Source organism: Schistocerca piceifrons, unplaced genomic scaffold (assembly GCF_021461385.2).
Source record: "Schistocerca piceifrons isolate TAMUIC-IGC-003096 unplaced genomic scaffold, iqSchPice1.1 HiC_scaffold_390, whole genome shotgun sequence".
Taxonomy (NCBI): domain Eukaryota; kingdom Metazoa; phylum Arthropoda; class Insecta; order Orthoptera; family Acrididae; genus Schistocerca; species Schistocerca piceifrons.
In genome coordinates, this window is record NW_025728615.1 from 37,501 (window position 1) to 42,500 (window position 5,000).

Consider the following 5,000-nt stretch of genomic DNA (forward strand, 5'->3'; position numbering starts at 1 on the left):
CATTCGCGGTTTCACCTTAATGCGGCTTGTACTGAGACATGCATGGCTTAATCTTTGAGACAAGCATATGACTACTGGCAGGATCAACCAGGGAGCTGCGTCAACTAGAGCTGAGCAGCCGGCCGCCCGGGAGTGTGTCCCGGGGGCCCGCGCGAACACGCAAGCGTCCGCTCAATCATTCTGCAAACAGGAGGAGGCTGAGCTCCCCTGCACAATACACCTCGAAACCCTCTCAGGTCCCGGCGGCGCGCAGCGCCGTCCCAAGTACTTGGTCGGGTTCGAGAGAGGCGCAATCGCCCGGAGTTAGGCGAGTAGACGCTTTCGGTGCGACCACCCGTGCTCCCAACTGAGCTTGCCGCTGCCGACAGAGGCCCGGGAGCGTGCTGTCGTGGCATTGCCGGCGGGAGACAACACGCGCCACCTACGGTGACCGGCAGCTCCAACGCCAGCGCCACAGAAGGACAAAAGCCCCACTTGGGTGCCGAAGCGAACTCTCCCAGCACAGCGCACACGCCAACACATCCGCACAGCTGCGATACAAACCACCAGCGAGAACCGCTGGGGCGACCGAGCAGCAGACGGCGTCGCGGCGCCGAGCGCCGGGCGGCGGCGCATCCTCAACGCACACAGTCCTCAATCGGACCAGCACACTGCAGATGTCCACCGCGCTTCGCACCGGGCCCGCGAGGACCTACTTTGGCCGCACGGCGCCGCGCGCAGGGTGCGCCGGCGCGCAGCTGCGACGCCTGCCGCGTCCGTCGGCCGGCGCGCCTGCCACTGGCCGCCCCCACCAGCCGGCTGTAGCGCGTGCGCCCACGCACCGCGCGGCCAGCACGCCGGGAGGCGCCCCCTCACCGGCCGGGGACGGTCCCACCCAGCCACCGCCGCGTATCGCTTCACACCCAGATGCCGTTCAGTTTCGTCGGCATGGTGGGTATCGCTGGAACAACCGGTTAGTACCTCAACCTATCGTCGCCATCACCGATTCACCCCTAGCGAGAACAACCGCACCACAACGGGTTACCATTTCTTCATTTGCGTAACTTCACCAGAAAACGTAGGCGTCCATCGCCATTTGCAACTTCAACCATTATTGCATGCCTGTGTCAGGTGTCACGCCACACTACGTCTGCCCACATACACGCAACAAAATGTGCACGCCTAGACAATACGTGGAAGGTGGCCCCCGTACGTATGCGATGTCCATTGCTCGAACGACTGTCAACCGGCTTCTGTAGCATGTCGCAGATATGGAACGCGCTGCACCATGCCATCACGGTGTGTGAGGAGAGACGACTAGGTCCGAATACATCAACAGACAGCTCATGCTGATCGCCATCCACGGCGTCCGTTCCTCCCACACGTCTCTATGGCGTACCACACTGCAATCCAGCTCTCATAGGGAGACGACACGTAGCTGCGTGCACAATATTTGCACTGTATGGTCCGCCGTTTTTGGGCGCAGTCGTTGTACGGTCACACATGTGCCACGATGTATCATTCAGTACATAAGGACGAATGTGCAGTACAGATTGTGGTTCACGCGTACGACATCAGCGGACAGTTGACACAGGCCGCACCACAACGTAGCCTGCGTACGTCGCATGCGAAGGGCATTGAACATGCAAACTTGTCACCAACCACCTTGCGAAGGCAGGGGCAAGGTGGGGACGTGGGGAGAGGTGGGGGGGGGGGGGGCGGCATGTACGCCCTGCTGCCATCCACATTACAGTGTACAGCAGGAGCATGTGGAAAGTCAGCAAGACTTGCAAGGTGTTTAACATGAAGCGATACACAGGGAGCGGGCAGTGCGAGTAGCGAACTATATTGCGAGGGTTGCGGGTGGGCAACACTACACTAATTGAACGAGTCGTATAACAATTACAGAGCAGGTTTAGGCGACAACGTGGGTTACGATAGGCGACAACGTGGGTTACGTTAGGGGACAACGTGGGTTACGTTAGGGGACAACGTGGGTTACGTTAGGGGACAACGTGGGTTACGTTAGGGGACAACGTGGGTTACGTTAGGGGACAACGTGGGTTACGTTAGGGGACAACGTGGGTTACGTTAGGGGACAACGTGGGTTAGGTTAAGGCACAACATGGGTTAGGTTAAGGCACAACATGGGTTAGGTTAAGGCACAACATGGGTTAGGTTAAGGCACAACGTCATGGGTTAGGTTAAGGCACAACATGGGTTAGGTTACGGCACAACATGGGTTAGGTTAAGGCACAACATGGGTTAGGTTAGGGGACAACATGGGTTAGGTTAGGGGACAACATGGGTTAGGTTAAGGCACAACATGGGTTAGGTTAAGGCACAACATGGGTTAGGTTAGGGGACAACATGGGTTAGGTTAGGCACAAACATGGGTTAGGTTAGGGGACAACATGGGTTAGGTTAGGGGACAACATGGGTTAGGTTAGGGGACAACATGGGTTAGGTTAGGGGACAACATGGGTTAGGTTAGGGGACAACATGGGTTAGGTTAGGGGACAACATGGGTTAGGTTAGGGGACAACATGGGTTAGGTTAAGGCACAACATGGGTTAGGTTAGGGGACAACATGGGTTAGGTTAGGGGACAACATGGGTTAGGTTAGGGGACAACATGGGTTAGGTTAGGGGACAACATGGGTTAGGTTAAGGCACAACATGGGTTAGGTTAGGGCACAACATGGGTTAGGTTAGGGCACAACATGGGTTAGGTTAGGGCACAACATGGGTTAGGTTAGGGGACAACATGGGTTAGGTTAGGGGACAACATGGGTTAGGTTAGGGGACAACATGGGTTAGGTTAGGGGACAACATGGGTTAGGTTAGGGGACAACATGGGTTAGGTTAGGGGACAACATGGGTTAGGTTAGGGGACAACATGGGTTAGGTTAGGGGACAACATGGGTTAGGTTAGGGGACAACATGGGTTAGGTTAGGGGACAACATGGGTTAGGTTAAGGCACAACATGGGTTAGGTTAAGGCACAACATGGGTTAGGTTAGGGGACAACATGGGTTAGGTTAGGGGACAACATGGGTTAGGTTAGGGGACAACATGGGTTAGGTTAAGGCACAACATGGGTTAGGTTAGGGGACAACATGGGTTAGGTTAAGGCACAACATGGGTTAGGTTAGGGGACAACATGGGTTAGGTTAGGGGACAACATGGGTTAGGTTAAGGCACAACATGGGTTAGGTTAAGGCACAACATGGGTTAGGTTAAGGCACAACATGGGTTAGGTTAGGGGACAACATGGGTTAGGTTAGGGGACAACTTGGGTTAGGTTAGGGGACAACATGGGTTAGGTTAAGGCACAACATGGGTTAGGTTAAGGCACAACATGGGTTAGGTTAGGGGACAACATGGGTTAGGTTAGGGGACAACATGGGTTAGGTTAGGGGACAACATGGGTTAGGTTAAGGCACAACATGGGTTAGGTTAGGGGACAACATGGGTTAGGTTAAGGCACAACATGGGTTAGGTTAGGGGACAACATGGGTTAGGTTAGGGGACAACATGGGTTAGGTTAAGGCACAACATGGGTTAGGTTAAGGCACAACATGGGTTAGGTTAAGGGACAACATGGGTTAGGTTAGGGGACAACTTGGGTTAGGTTAGGGGACAACATGGGTTAGGTTAAGGCACAACATGGGTTAGGTTAAGGCACAACATGGGTTAGGTTAAGGTACAACATGGGTTAGGTTAAGGTACAACATGGGTTAGGTTAGGTTACACGTTGTTGTAAGGAAAGGTGTGGGGGGGGGGGGGGGGCGGGGCGGCAGGTTCGTTGATAGTGATTATAGTAAGTGAATGCTTGTGACATGATGAGATTTGTCACGTCAGGATGCACCTTTGGCTTATTAGAGGCGGCGCTCCAATTCTATGCTTGTGTCAGACCTGTGTCTTTGACTCATGTCATTGTTTGTGCGCTGTGACAGGAGGTACTATTGTGATGTTGGGTGCACCGTTGTATAGGACATGTGTGGGTGTTGGTGCCTTATCTGCGCAATGGTGGATGTCGAAAGGGTGGGATATTCTATTTTCCGCATGGACCTCCTGGTCTGGTTGTGATAGTGTGGATTGTGTAATGTGGCGGAGAGGATGCACTGGATGTTGTTCATGCTGGTGCTTACATATTGTATGTGCGCCTGTTAGAAGCAGAGAGTGGTGCGTGATCAGAGTGTCTGGCTGACGTGTGGTTCCCATTGTGGGCAGACTCTTTCAGCATGTATACGGACAGTTGTATATATTTTCTGTAGTTTGATGGCTCTGCATTGATTACTAATCAGCGCCGTGTGTACGGGTAATCTGGTTCCAGTCCACAATGTTCTATCTGTGTACATTAGTGACAAAGACTCCCCCCATGCCAGTGGGGCTCGGTCTGTTATAACTCTTCCGCGTAATATATTTGCCCCACGTTTTTGCGAGTGCGAGTGCGAGTGCAACGCGCATGGGGACCGACATGCTGATGGCTCGGTATCGGACGCCGTACAGTGAGCAACGCGATCGCGTCTCTCGCTCGTAAGTGGTACAGGTCGCGGCTCATGTATAGGGACAGCGGGAATGTCGCATATTGGAAATAACTCTTCATGAAACGCAAGTTATAGGGGTGGATTGCACTTTACGAGTGCGGGGAAACGTCCGCCGTTCATCCGCTGGAGGTGCGCGTTTGGCGGTTGGGGTGGTCCACGAACGGGTGCGGGTGGAGTCATTGCCGGTCCACGGCTTCGTGCGGCAGAGCCACTGGAGAATGGGTGCTATGGTCGACAGAGGCTGCAGGCTTTGTGGGTGGCGTCGAAAGGCGGGCACTGTGGCGCCATCGCTGTCTTAGTCGGCTGGCGTCTCATAGATGGCGGTGGCGTCGTTGCAGGAGGTCATGTTGCGGGAGACCTACAGATGGCGGTATGTTTTGTGGTGCGGACGTAGTGTTGTCAGATGCGCATAGGATGGCGGTATTGCATGTGCTTTCGCCCTATTTTCATAGATGGCGATACTGTTTTG

General features: G+C 54.2%; 1 non-coding gene across 1 annotated transcript in view; it reads right to left on the minus strand.

Annotated features, from left to right (window-relative positions):
* Positions 1–94, minus strand: part of LOC124747758 — a 1,909-nt gene extending 1,815 nt beyond the window's left edge. The window contains exon 1 of the ribosomal RNA XR_007011542.1: positions 1–94. This exon is cut by the window's left edge and continues 1,815 nt beyond it. This is a non-coding gene — a ribosomal RNA (small subunit ribosomal RNA).
* Positions 95–5,000: the final 4,906 nt, after the last annotated feature.